The sequence below is a fragment of the Salarias fasciatus genome, chromosome 13, assembly GCF_902148845.1.
Source record: "Salarias fasciatus chromosome 13, fSalaFa1.1, whole genome shotgun sequence".
Lineage (NCBI taxonomy): Eukaryota > Metazoa > Chordata > Actinopteri > Blenniiformes > Blenniidae > Salarias > Salarias fasciatus.
Window position 1 is genome coordinate 18,610,935 of NC_043757.1, and position 15,025 is coordinate 18,625,959.

General features: G+C 44.8%; 1 protein-coding gene across 4 annotated transcripts in view; it reads left to right on the forward strand.

Moving 5' to 3' along the window:
- zmiz1a (zinc finger, MIZ-type containing 1a) overlaps window positions 1-15,025 on the forward strand; it is a 107,681-nt gene that overhangs the window by 40,773 nt on the left and 51,883 nt on the right. For 3 of the 4 annotated variants that reach the window (XM_030107475.1, XM_030107471.1, XM_030107473.1), the window contains exon 3: window positions 3,153-3,228. The exons of the other annotated variant lie outside the window; for it this stretch is intronic. The gene's annotated coding sequence lies outside the window, so the exon portion shown is untranslated. The remainder of the gene's footprint in view (window positions 1-3,152; window positions 3,229-15,025) is intronic. 4 annotated transcript variants of the gene reach the window in all.

The window sequence follows — 15,025 nt, forward strand, 5'->3', positions numbered from 1 at the left end:
GCGCCTTCGGCTAATGGCAGCTCATCCTGTCACAGTTGACCTGCGCCTTGGTGAACTGCTCTGCGTCCTTTTCTCGGTCCCAGTGCGACACGCAGAGCGAGGACATGCATGAAAGCCATGACTTCATCCTTTCGCTCCTTTTTGTTGCCTCCTCTGTCCTGTTTCCCATCCTTGACTCCTCCAGTTCCACTCACATCTCCCTCTCTCTTTTGCATCCTTTCCCCCCCCCTTCCCTCGTCGAACCCCTCGCTCTGCGTCTGCAGTCTTAACATCTCCCTGCTATGATTAGCAATAGTGTTTTTTCCCCAGCCAGTGTAATGTCTAGATCCTCCTGTGTCCTTGGAAAGCAGCCTAATAAGCTCAGACACACACTGATGTCTCTGCGCTCCACAGGCCTATTCTCCAGCGTCACCCAGCGCACACTGAGGTAAACAAAGACTGCCACACACACACACAGACACACACACACGCACACACACACTACTCCAGTGTGCTAATAGACCAGCATACCAACCCACTGAGGACAGCACTGACGCTCGCTCGCTAACGCTGACCTTCCGTGTGCCAATCACAACAAATCTGCCGCCCCATTTGAATATGGGGATGAAAACAGTGTAAATTGAAAGCAGAAATCCCCCCGGTGTGAGACAAGATGAGGCTCCGAATAAATTATTCAGATGGCAGCCTCTTTCCTGCACGATTCTCGCCTTCTGCTACGTTTAATGGCATCTGTGATGACGCCCATTGGAGATTAATCCAGATGTAAGACATCTCCGCGTGTGCGCGGGCGCCCGCGCTCGCCCGTGTGTGTTTTCGGTGTGTGTGGCCCGCTCACCCCCTCTCCTCATGCCTCCCGTTGTGTCGCGTTATGGGGAAACAAAGGCTCAACAGGGGAATTTATTTCTTTCTCCAGAGACGGCTGTAAATAAACAAGTAGTGAATCAATGCCTCCATTTGTTTTGTTTTGTTTTTTTTTTTTTTTCTCTTAATAATTCTGCTTGTGTCGTTAGGCAGTGTGACAGCGCTTTGCAAGCCGGCGTTGCTCTCAGCAGCCATATTTCCTCTCGGCAAGAGTGAGAAAACATGCCACACCGGCCTCATGTTTCATTACCGAAGATCAGTAAATTACCGCCCGCTTTTTATATCACTCACTGCAGCTCATTTAGCGCCATGATGGAGCCTTTGTATGAATGGGAAATAACACCAGCCTTAGAAATAGTGCTTTAGAACCACGCAGACGACTAAAGACGTGCTCGCATTGAAATTACCAGGTGCAGTTGGGTACAAAAAAACCCACCGCGAGACCCCGCGGTCCGTGTGTTTCAATATGTCCGGCATCGCTAATTTAATGGCCGATTTAAAGGATGAACTTCCCCGACACAAGGTCTTACAACTGTCTGAATATAAAAAAAATGTCATGGTGTAAATACACTGCACTCTGTTTTTCTAGCTGCGCTTGAGTTATAATGAAACTGTAAGAAAGTGTGTTTTGAGTTTTTTTTTTCTTTCTTTTTAATGGCTTTGGAAGCTTCAGTTCATCCACATTAAAAAGAAACATCATATTTCACTTATCTGTAGTTGCTTTTCGCAGCAAGATTGAGTGTTTTTGTGGGTTTTAAGATAAAAAAAAAAACATTACTGTAGCTCTTGGAGCACAACACTCGGTATGTGAAGTTGGTAAAAGGGTATTTTCTTGCACTCACAAAAAGCACTGTTTTAGTTTAATTTTTGTTCTGTTTTAAATTTGATTCAACTCAAATCAAATTCACCTTGATGTGTATCATTAGTGTTTTATTAGCTTTTCATTTGGACTGTTGCATGTTGTCACTTGTTTCGGTCTCAAAACTTTCACATTTGTGAATTGTTGGACGGCCATCAGGCGAAACAGGATTCCGGATTTATGTTTATGAGTATTTACACTACCGTTTTGATTTTCTGTACACTTTCACTCTAAAACTGCAACATAACCTCATTTCGTTGCGGAAAACAACCTCAAAAAACGTGCAGTTTTATTAAAATTTGAGCAGATTGTGACTCATCGGTGCGTCAAATCTTTTATCTGGGTGGATAAATTGTTGTTTTTTTCCCCCTAATAGCCGTTCTGTGGTCTCCGGCAGCATTAATTATCAGTGCACAGGTCCCGGAAAATATGAGGGGAGTTACTTGTATTAGCCACGGTTGGATGACTAATAGGAACAGTGAGTGATGGTGTGAGCAGTGCTCCCCATTCCTCAGGAATGGAGGTAACCTCCCAGTGTGTAAACCTTGATTAGTAGCGATCATTCAGGTCGGGCTGCTGTTGGTAACGCCAACATGACTACACATAAGAGCCTCTAATGAGCGCTGGTTTACTCGGTTTCTTTGTACTCAAGTACCCCTCTCTGTATCCCATATCCAAGTGTGAAATTACAATATCAGATCATATTTAGTTAATTAAACCCATATGACTAATTTAATTTGACTCAAATATGGGGGGAAAAAAATGAATAAATCATGGAGGCGTATTTAGCTTGCTAGTGCTGGTGTTAACAGTAATTAAATGTGGGGCAATCTGTAGCCTGTGAAGATAGCTCCAGTCTTTTCTTTCCGCCTACTGTACACATGTGGGAAAAAAAAAAAAAAAAATTGTAAGCCAAATGTCTTTTTGGAAGCCGTCTAGCGGAATATTAATGAAATGATGTGGGAGTTTTTAAAACAGGAATAAGTGAGTTAAAGATGCAGCGCTTGTGAAGTAGGCTTGTGCATTAATAGTCAGAGAGTGGTCGTCACATTAGGAGATGTGCAACTCTCAGTTAGAGAGGAGCCAGCGGCGGAGAAGAAATATTCCTCCATGATTACAGCCGGGAGAGTTCAAAGACAGATGCTTCTGCAACTGGATGGGCACAGAACACTCACAAGGAAGACAAGAAATCAACTTGTATTTGTCATTTAAGTATTTCATGTTTCATATTTGGAAGGGATTAGATATGCATATTCTCCCCAGCTCTGTCGCTCCTTGTTATGCACTTCCAATTTGTCAGAAACACCACAGGGTGCTTTATTACATCTCGATAAATGATGCCACCCAAGTCTTGTTTTCCTATCACTAAAAAGCACATTGTGTTTTGTCACACTCCCTGATGTGTGTTGCATTGTGTTTTGTTTCATTTTAGACTCGCTCTGTGATTGATGAGGATTAAGGAAACGGATTTTGTCTAATAGGAAACAGGAACGTCCTCCTCCAAACTGGTAAGGGTCCAGATTTATCACCTACACCGTGTCTCCATTGCACCAGCTCGCGCTGTGACTCTGACACCCTTCACGATGGTTTTGCAACCGTGATGGCTGCAGTTTGGATTTCGTTGTTTGTGCCGCTAAGCACACAAGAGCGCGTCATGTTGAATGTATTGCGATTCAGAGGAGAAAAAGTGCAGCGCACTTTGTGATTTGAAGACGGAGAGAAAAACTTCAAATTGAATCACCTGTGCAGAACATTACTTATCCACTCTGATTTTCTCCTGATACCAAGTTTGATGTTGCAGTAGATTCTGTTGTCCTGACGCGTTTGGAAAAGCATACCGGGCCACATGGATGTCAGAACACGCTGGGCTAATCGCCGTGAGATGCTGGCCACTGCTCAGTGAAAACACGTGTTTACGACGGCATTTCCATGATTGAGGGTAATGGCATTTCCTCTGTTTGGCAGGCAGCTGGTTCTTGTTGGGTTGTGGGTATCAGTCAGTCTGGCTCTTCGCCGTGCCATATCACCGCTGCTCCTCTGATGTGGTCGATTGGGAGAAAGTCAATGCAAGGGATGTTCACACCGCCACAAGTTTCCACGTGTGGCCATTGATCAGGACCAGTATCAATCTCCAAGAGAAGGACAGCCACTAATCTCCACCTTCCCTTTCTCCAGTTGTTTCCTTTTGCGTTGCGCAATCTGCAGGACGGAGCTCCATTTGATGCAAAAAAAAATATGCATGAATATTGTGTTCAATTAGCCTTTGAACAGCAGGAATATTATGTATCCGGTTATCCCTGGGACTGCATGAATATTAAGTGTTCATTTAAACCTCAGCAGAGATGAAACCTCTCATCAGTCGTCGTCGCTGTGTCGAGAACCTTTGACCGCCATGATGGATGATGTAATTGGGGTGAATGACAACGAGAGGAAAACATCACACTAAAGGACGTCGCCCCGTCGCCCCGACATGTTCCTGTCAAAAACAAAAACAAAAAAAAAAAGGCAACCTTACTCCTCCTGCTTCTGTTTGGGCGGCTGAGCAAAATGTCGACGGTGTAGTTTGTAAACATGTGAAACGGCATCAAAGCGCTGGAAGGTGAATAATTTTTGGTGGCATCTGCACATTCTGCAATATGCTAATGAGCAAAGCTGCAAAAGCCAGATTGCCAGGAGAGAGAAGGGGAGATGGAGAGAGAGAGAGAGAGAGAAAGAGGAGGGAAAAAGGAGGGAGGGAGCAGAGTGGAAAAGAGTGAAACAGACGGAGGCTGGTGTAAATTATGGATGCAACCTGCGATTTCCAAGAGGAAAAGAAAGGCAGAGAGAAACCTCAAGTCATGCATATCAGATTACGCATTTACCACATTTTCTTATCATGGTCCGTGAGCAAACTCGTATACAATCTGGCCTCTTTGTGCGTGTTTGTGTGTGTGTGTGTTTGTGTGTGTGTGTGTGAGCAACACGGAGTGACAGAAAGAGCACTTACATATTCATCTATGTCAAGTTGTGTGTTGCTCTGTCAGGCACTCTCAAAACTTGACATGACGTGTGTGTTAACTTTCGCCGCCATTGTGTCTTGGGTTTGTGTGACCAGCATCACGCAGCTCCTCGCAGTTCACACGCTGTCGGAACACTCGTCGGAACAACGGGAAATCTTAGATGTTGGATATTTGAACGACATTATTTAAAATCCCAAAATCTCGTCGCGTATCTTAAGTGCTTGAACAGATCTCACTGAAGTTAAGCAAAAGTGTGTATTCCCGTCCCACTACCAGATCCCACCCTTGTGTGTGAATAATGGATCCATTCTTGAATCATGTCTGTGACTGGGGCCTGTGCAGCGGTGTGGTTTCCCTCGCCAGAGGTGGAGGTGCAGGCGGCGGAGGGGCCGCCGGTCTGGAAATAGCTCCGACTGGAGCTGGGAGCACCTTCGGAGGGCCCCTGTGCCCGCTTCGCTTTCCTTTAACGCGACAGAAGCGCAATTCTGCTGGCGAACCCGGCGTACGTTACGCAGGCATTTTGCAGTCAGGTTGTGAGGAAATCCAGTTTAACCCGTCTCCGTTCGGCTCGGCTGTCTGAGAATTCGAGAAAGGGCCACGATTTCTAAGAATTGAACGGGAGCCACGCTGCACTTAAAGCAAAGAGTGTCTTAAGCTGGAAAGAGAAACTATGAAGTTGCCCCTGATCTCGCCTGCATGTAAATGTGTGTTAATGCGCAAAGTAGGTCATTTATTTGGAGCAGGGAGAGCCATAGTGTGCCTCTCTTGAGCGATGTCAGAGTGGGGAAGCAGTTCATAAGCAGACACACACTGCTGGATTTGGTGAACTGCAGAGGGGATTTACATACGCTGATATTTTGTTTATATGACAACTTCCACCCCTAATATACCGCTGGGGGCCAGGGGGAGGGAGGGGTGCTGAAGGTGAAAATGGCTGTGGTCAATCCAGAGACAGCATCAGTAACCACAAGCAGAGATAGCAGCCTAAAAATCAGACTAAATCAGATTACCAAACAAACAGTAAGAGGATTAATTCTGATCTCTCGCTCTCTTTTTTTTTTTTTTTTTCTTTTTTCCATCAGACGGACATTAAATCTGCAATCTATAAAATCCCTTCAAATGATTTTCTATTTTACTTTGTGGCCTTCATATTCTGGTCACATGTTTGGAGTGGAGCTCTCCCCGCTCCCAGTGAACTCTGGCCTTTTGTTCTGCCTTGAGGCCTCCGCTGAACAGGGTATCATGTCGGTCTTTAAAAATACCCTCAGAACGTACAACGTGATTCCGATCAGGTGCGATGCTGTTAAGCCCCGTACTATTATAATAACGTGTCGGGCCCGGCGCGCTGGCTGTTAGGCATAAAGCCGTGTTGAGAGATGCCTGTGGTTCTGCGGCTGACACCTCGACGAGGACGGCGACGTTTGCCGGCACAACCCTAATTAATAGAAAACACAATATATGGAAGGGAATAATTACACCTTGTCCCCAGCTCCCCCAGATCAAATATGCCGCTGCTTTTCTGCAAATTAATCTCAGGAATGATTGTTGGTTTGCCGGGGAATCAGTGGCAGTACAGTATGTTCCTGGAGAAAGAAAGAAAAAAAAAAAAAAAAAAGAGAGACTCTAGATTAATTTGGTTAATATTTCATAAAGCTTACAAAGGCAAAGGGCATGCGAGGCTTTTCAGATTATTTGTTCTCAGCCAATATTACACACCATGCTGGAGCTGCTGTGCCACTGCGCTGCGGCGCTCCCGCACAATGCCGAGGAAAGGCACTTGCCTTTAAAAGTGTTTGTCTGCGATAGTGTTGTTTGTGAAACGGGAGCTGTTCAGATGTGCTACCCCCCCCCACTCTCCCCCCCCCCCCCCCCCCCCCTTTCCCTTTAGCTGCGATCTCATTCAAAGGAGCTGGTTCAGCATTGTATCACTCTCCCGAGTGCCGATAACTGCTGGAAGATTTGTATTAATATCCTCACCGGCACTCTTTGATATCAACTGATTCATTTTGAGCCCCCGCTCGGTTACCGGCGCGCACCGCGGCTAAACGCGGCGGCACAATACGGCGCCGCTCCTGACAGCTTGACAAACTGACATCCGCGCTCTCAATCACTCCCTCTCCTGCCCTCCTGCTCCCTCTGATGGAACTGTGTATTGTAACCAACAAGGCTGTAATCAGCGCAAACCTAATCAAATCATCGCTCCGACAAGCAGCCCCGGCCGCCAGGCTTCCGAGAAACACATCTCCGATCGAGAGGCGGCCCCGCTTTGGACGGCAGTAGGTACCCTCGGCGGCCCGCCGCATAAAATGTCAGGAGAAGCAGGATTATTTTCAAAAATGTCACAGACGGCATAATAGCTCAGCAGAAGAGGGTCTCATGCTATGTTTCTATCTGGTGTCAGCAGGTGCGGTGTGTAGCGGAGAGCTACAAATGACAGAGTAAACACTGAAACCGGTGTGCGACTGGCAGAGTGCGCGAATTAGCCATTAAAGTTTGTTTCAGATCCACACAAACAAATGCACATCTCCAAAACCTCCTCATTATTGGCAGCGCGAGCGCTGCCTGGGCGCCGGGACAAAGCCGCCGTGTGTATCTGGTGTGTCGGTCTGCGCTGGTGTGTTTGCGGCGAGGGCCTAATTCGGCGGCTCATTCCAAGATTTGGTTAACCGAGTTGGCTCGCCCTATCACATTGCCACAGAGCGTGCAGTTGCTTCAGCCTCTGTTTCATTTAGTGGCACCCACGCTCTTATCCTCCTGCCATGAAGACACACAGACACTCGTGCTAACAGGCATATACACACATGTGCACGCACACACACACACAAATACACACAGCTGAGAGAGAGAATATAAGAAAGTACCAATTAAGCTCCTCAGACAGTTCTGCCAACAGACATCAGGGGGTTGGAGGCGGAGAGCGTTTCTTTGTGAGTGTGTGTGTGTGTGTGTGTGTGTGTGTGTGTGTGTGTATTGAATAAGGGGGTAGGGGTTGTTTGACCAGAACTGTGGTCTTTAATGTTCAAAATCAGCTCCTCACTTTTCCAAGTTTTAAAATAACTCATTACGGCAAGGTGTCAGCAACCTGCACGATCATCAGAGGGTTTTATATTTGCTTGTTTGTGGCAGTGCAGACGAGTTGGTCCAAAACCATGCTCTGTGTCTGTTCAGACCATCCATCCATCCATCCATCCATCCATCCATCCATCCATCCATCCATCCATCCACCCATCCATCCATCCATCCATCATACAGCAGACCAACAGCAAATCCACTACACTGAGACTAGCTATTCGGTTATCTTAATAATTCTTAATATAGTTTTTAACTGTTTTTTTGACAATTCATAAATGTTTTTATTTATTTATTTATTTATTTAAGTGTCAATCCTGTCTGATGATGAAAAAGGCAAAAAACACCCCACAGTTCATAAAAAAAGTTGCAGCAATATACTGTCACAAAAAATAACCTGAAATTCTAGATTTTTATTTTGATTTCAAACCATGTCACTCATGGTGATTGTTTCTGAAATTGTGAAGTCATAAATTTATAATTGATTTTACAACTTAGTTTGGGAATGAAAAATCATTTCGGCCATATTTCCAACTTAATAACCAATTAACAAACCCGAAACTTACAGATATATTTAATGATACTAAATAAATAAAGAAGCAGATCCTCGTATCTGAACGGCTGGAACCGGCGAATTGCAGCATCTTTACTTCATAAATAATTCTAATGATTCGCTGATTTTTTTATGTGACTGCCAACTGCAGCGTTCAGCTTGAGAAAATCTCTTTGTTTGGCTTTCAGACTTTGATGTCAGAGACCAGTAGCAAAAAACTAAATCCAAACAATCTTGGAGACAGAGAAACTCTTGCTGCTCCGCCAAATGAAGCCTCCTCCTCTGCTCTGTGTTCACGCTGGGAAACAAAAGGCTAGTTTGGCCAAATCAGGACTGACATCATTGGCAACAGCTGCGGGCTGCATGTACTGCGTGTCTGTGTATGCGTGTGTGTGTGTGTGTGTGTGTGTTTGTGTCTGTCAAGACGAGGTGACCTGATTGCTCAGCTGAGCAGTGAGGGAAGACCCAGCCTTGTGTTGTCAGAATAGCACCAATATAAAAACAGGAGAGAAGGACCACAATGCACCCCGGCTGGCAGCCGCCGCCCCCCCCCCCCCCCCACAACCAACCTATACACACACGCTCCTCTGCCATGCACACACTTGTATACACACACAGTGGCACTCCCGACCATGCCAAAGCAGATTTGGAGATGAAAAATGATCCACCACTGGCCGAGCGCAGCGCTGCGGGCTCCCAGCTACAGAGTCGTCGGCCAAATCCCGTCCAAAGATCCTTTTTATCCTCGCTGCTGTGAAGACAGCGCTCGTCGCTACTGGACCTCTCATCTCTGCCACTTTGTCCAGGTCAGAGCTGATCCAATCAATATATTCCCTGTGCAGTATATACTGTAAGTATTTGAGAAACGAAGCCAAAAAAAAAAAAAAAAAACTTTTACAGCTTTGTGTGGGAGTTTTTTTTTTTTTTTTAAGTTAACCAGCTGCAGAGACTGACAGTCTGTAAAACCTGCAATGAAACATGCCTCATTCTGCCTCAAGATGCTATTAACCCACTTAAATGAGCTGAGTTTGTGTAGTTTCCAGGGGAGAGTTTTTACATATGGAAGAAGTGCAGAATTTAAATCGGCGTGATTGTAATTCAAGTGTAAATATACTGACCAGCAGCATTAAAGCTCTGAATGCTGGCAGGTTTAGTTGTTAGTGCTTGTAAAAAGGTGTGTGGCCTCATCATTCACCTCCCCCCTCCTCCAAACATGAACACATAAAATGCCTTCTCAACACATACACACACACACACGCACAGGCAGAAGTGGCCCCCCGACCCCCCGGGGCCTCACCCCAGTAGCCCTGTGGCGAATTGTGTGTTTGTGTGCGAGGCTTAATAACCTTACTAGGGCCGTCCCACCCCTGCTGCTCTGTCTTATTACTCCCTGCACCCTTTTTTTTCTGTTGTGTCCAGAGGAAGGAAAAGAGATAGGCTGGATTTTAAGTTGCACCTTGAGGGGCTGGAGGAGGGGAGAGCGGAGGAAAGCTGGAATGAGGCGAGAACGCGGCGAGTCAGGAGTGCTGGGGGAGAAAACAGAGGAGGAGGAGGAGGAGGAGGAATGAAGGAGGAAGCAGAGAATGAAGTGGAAGGTGGGGGCCAGCAGCAGTATTGACGTCGTTGAGATAAGTGAAGGATTAGTGGATCCACAATGAGCCCAGAGCTGCTGCTCCCCCATTCAGCCAGCAGTGAAGTGGCTCCTCATAATGAATAGTTAAAGAGAAAGAGACATGCTTACATACGTGTCCACACCGAGACATTTACACTGTAGGAAGGCTTTCTTTGTCTCCATCATATCATGAACATGTGAGCTGTAGGAGTTCCTCTCTTTATTACCTGATCTGTCCACCGGAGCCTCACATCTATCCTCATCCTCAAGATTTATCTGAGTTATACTCGGGTGGCTCTGCCTTTAAATGTCCCTCAAATACAACGATATTAAAACAAATTCCTGACAGTCGACGTTGTCCTTACTGTCAACGAATCCCATAAAAACACAACAGCCATCAGTGAATTGATCCTGCAGGTATTGTGTGCCATCAAAGTCTGGTGCAGCTTATTCCTCAGTGCCTGAAACCGCTATTGTTGTCTAAATTGTATTAAAAACACATTATTGAACCAGACAATTGCACTATTGAGACATGCTCCTTCGCTACAACAAACGGTGACACTGCAGCTTATTTTAACACCCACCGTTTCTTTGAAATGCCCAGTACAGCACTTATTTATCTATAGACCTTAATACAGGTATTATTCACTCCAATAGTATTGTAAGAGGAGACAATCTGTTTTGTTTAAGGAGTAAAACTACAGACTTGTTTTTTAATTGTTCTCTCTAATATTTTCAGAGAACTTGAACTACTCTAAAGTTTCGATAAGAATGGATGAAATTCAGGCTTCAACCAAGCGTGAAACAGCCTGTATCTATTGATTCATTTTGTGTATTTAATAGGATTAGATTGGATTAATAAGAAAATGCATGAAATATTTTGTAACATGTTGCTTTTGCCTGTTTTGGATTAACAACTTCTCAGTCGGTCGCTCTGTGCAGTTCTTCTAAACACCAGTTTAGCAATAAGTTAAAGGTACAAATGAGGACTCAAAAGTGAGAACTTGAGGAAGAATCTTTAGCCCTTTAAGTGGAGTTTATCACAGGTAAAATACATAAATGAGAGCAGTGTTACTTAAAGCACACAAATAGTTGACTTTCTTACTGGATTAAGCTCGAAAAACTCAACTCCTCCTCCTCCGTTAACTCTCTCTTCAACTCTGCTTGTCCTGTAACAGACTCCACATCAGGAGCAGTGCATTCTTACTGTCTGTTGTTATTCTCTGCAGACACACACTCACCGTACAGATACGACAGACAGTCCTGTGCTTGTTTGAAGCGAGAAGTGCCTCTGTGTACAAGGATAATAACACACAGGACGTGCTGGAGTGTTGGCTTTGCACGCTGTTGGAAACCCCCACCTTTTTGTTTGCGTCTCATCCCGACTCCAGAGCGTGTGTGCGAAGAAACAGGTGTTTCTGATTGTGTGCATGTGCATGTGTGTGTGTGTGTGGCTGCATTTAAGTCTGCACGCAGCAGCCCGGGTCAGGTGTCTGTCTGGTTTCACGTTGGAGAGGAAACCCTGTGACTCTGATTTCAGTGTGTGGGGATGGGGAGGCTCGGACGGGGTGGGGGGGTCATCTGTCCTGCTCCTCATGCCACACAAGTTAAGACGAACTGATCTCCTTTCGCTCAACGCCGGTTGATGTTCATATTGATTACAGATTTGGTCTTATTTAGAAAAAAAAACAACATTTTTACAGCTTTATAGTACAGTATTAATATAGTCTCCATTGCCCTAAATACCATCTGTAGGGTTTCCCCCTGGGTGCAGCCCGCCCAGCAGGGTTCTTATGGTTTAAATTGCCCCCCTGCTGGGGCTATGCATATGGGATCTTTTTAAATGTGTTTTTAATCAGAATTAGGATGGACACAAATAGTCCCAGCACATGGTTTTATATCTCCAGCAGAAAACCTACACCAGTGACACAAAGCTGACTTTACCTGTTTTTTTTTTTTGATTGACAATCGCGTCGTTCTTTCTCTCTCCTTCCTATATTTGACGTATATTTGTGCACACGTTAAAACGCTAATGAAATGTAAATAGACTCCCCCAATTAGAAACATTTTTTATTGTAGTGAAAAATAGATGAACAGCAAAATACCCTCCGCTGCCGTGTTTAGAGTCCTTTGGTGTAACATTTAAGAAGTAGTTAGCGCCACAGTAAGTACGTGATCTGTGTTTATGAGGAGTGCTTAAGCAGCGCAGTGCACCTGCATTTTAATGTTCTCAGAGTCCACTAAGAATTGACTGAGGTTATAAATTGGAAGGAAAACCAGATTTTTTTTTTTTTTTTTTTAATTGTGAATCAAGCCTCCAAAAACTTTAAAACTTTAAAATTAATAGCTGAACTTCTGGAAACCACCATGAGTCAGAGGAACAAATGTTCACTTTAGTTTTCTTTAATAATAACAATAATTTGGATAATTAATTGCTACTTTTTTTGTTGATTAGCTACTTTGTGATCACCATATGTCTGCAAACCGAAAATTTAATTGAGCATCAAAATGATTGAGAAACACAAAATAAAAGGTAAGGTAGTGTAAAAGAAAAATGTACCCTTCACAAAAAAGGAGTGTTTCCTTGGAGGATTTAAATGCTTCTGTTATTAATAGGAAACTGTTGACACTTGAAACTACGGCAAACTTCTCTCTGTCTCCCTTGCTTTATTCCATTCGATTCCTCCGTACCTCTCCCATTTCTCTCCTTCCCGTTCCCTCTTTACCTCTTTAATACAGGAACCGGCCAATTTCCTGAGCCCGTTTTTTCCATCTCGCGTCCCCCGTGCGTGTATCTTTTCCATCCATATGTTTCTTTTGTTCCTCCGTGTGCGCCTGTTCGTCATCCCCCTGTCTCGGACCGGCTCTCAGCGAACAGCTTAAAATGTCACAACGGTTTAATTTCACGGGCGCGGGGCCGGTTAGAGAATGACCCAGTGTGCTCGCTGGAGTTGCAGGCAGGTCGGGGCACTTTTCAGCTAGTTGCTCACTGAAGGACTTGTGTAAACACTTTATTGAGCAGGAGTGCGCAGCTTCTCACTCAGTGGAATTGGATCTTTTTTTTTTTTCTAGAGGTTTCTTCTAATAAATGTTTTTCCACTTTATTTGAAGTGCAGGGCTGTGAAATTCTTTTAGAATTATGATGGGAAAAAAAAGCCTCTTTTGATATTCAGGGGTGATAATAGTAGCCTCATAAACAAGCACCTATTCATGAACAGGGATTATTCACCAGCACTTCATAAAACTGTAACTCCAGTTGAAAGAGTTTGAAGAAGTTTTCACTCCGTAATGGATTACGGGCTTGATTTTCAGGCTGTAATGTTTTAATAAGTCACTGATGAAAGATTAAGATGGAACATCTTGTGCTGAAAACACTTTGGACACACTGATTGAGGGTGTTTCAGCCAAATCAATGTTTTTTTCCTCCTCTATTGACTCATTTAAGATGCAGTATGTACAATTTAAGAGATGCCACGGTTGTGCATTGGGTGATGGTAGTGAGTCATTAAAGTATCCAGTTTGTCTTCAGGCCTGCTCATTTGAGTTTTTAGGTTGTATTTACCAATATCATTTTACTATTCGATCTTCTTTCTTTTGTTTTTCTCTGAGGATGGGCGAGTTGCTGTATTTATGAGTTTGGTGTGCCTGCACAACACTGACATCCCAAATGACATTGTGTTTTCTTGGATTCCAAACATTTGAATGAAAAAACAATTACATATTAGACCCTTTAAGCCAAGCCGAACCACATTTTTGCCCCTCTTTATCATCCAAACATCCTGTCCAGTGGCCGAGCTTCTTCCATTCTGAATGACCTGCACTAAATGTTTTTCCTATTCAGATTACTGCTGTTACTATATAGTCTAATATACGTTTAGCACCGTTCTGTCGTTTGTGTACTTGCTGTGGTATTTGTGTGTGTGTGTGTGTGTGTATAAAATATATATGTGTGTGGCCTGGGTTGATGAGGGAGATCCTTATTGCCCCCGGCACAGTTGGCTCATGGAAATCAATGTTTGATTTGCCGGCTCCTTGATAAAGGATTTAATGCTGAAACTGGCCCCCGCCTTTCCCCCGGCCCTGCTCACGGTAAAGAAATTGCCTCATTGAATCCATTTGTTCATTTTGTTTTCGTTTGGGCCGGCGGTTTGCAGACCGCAGGTATTTGCCTCTGTTAGTGCATGTATCTGCCCGTGAATGTGTCGGCAGGTAATAAGGGAGCTGATGGGCCTGGTGTCCACTTGCTGCTGTCTGCGGACGTGTGTGTGTGTGTGTGTGTAAGTGTGCGTGTGTGTGTCTATGCAGTGTCCAGAGTGGTGTATAACCACTCCGGTGCTCCCTGCTCTTGGTGTACGTATCGACCACGCTCTGGAATGGAGAAATGCCTGCCCAGCACACAAAAATCAATGGCTGCTGTTTTCTCCCCTCCAACGGCCTCCTGTTATCTGCAATGAATACAAAGCACATATTGTAGCACACAAGACACACACTCATACCCCTCATCTTTATGTCTACTCCGCTTTTTACTGCTGTGCCTGGGTCACATACGAGCCCACGGGAGATTGGGCTAAATTACAAGTCAGTTACACTTAATTGGAAGAAATATGGCTCTCACAGCATGTTTTCTGTTGAGTTTTCTGTCACCGAACGCGTCTCGAGCGAGGCCCGCGCCGCTGCAGCTTTCATTTGATTTCGCGCCGCTCTCTAAACTTTGTTTTAGCGGCAATTCAAACGAGGCAAGCCGGGCCTGTGTGGCTGAAACATGGCGTGTCTTCCATTGTTGTCGAGTGGCTTTAGCAAAATGGCCAACAAGTGTTTATTCAGCCAGCGGGCAGTCCGTTTCATTTCAGGCAACGCGAGTGAGATCAAGCCCATTTTCACTATTGTGCAAACATTCCTTCCTCCATCGGCCCCTCTTTTTTTTTTTCTCTCTTTTTTTTTTTTCCTCCCCCCTCCCTTCACTGTCCTAAACTCTTTCTTTCTGGCTGCCTGTCTCCCTGTCAGGGATTATAGGTGGCAGTAGTAGTGGGAGGAGGAGGGGGGGGAGGTGGCAGATTAGCGGCTGCTGTCCA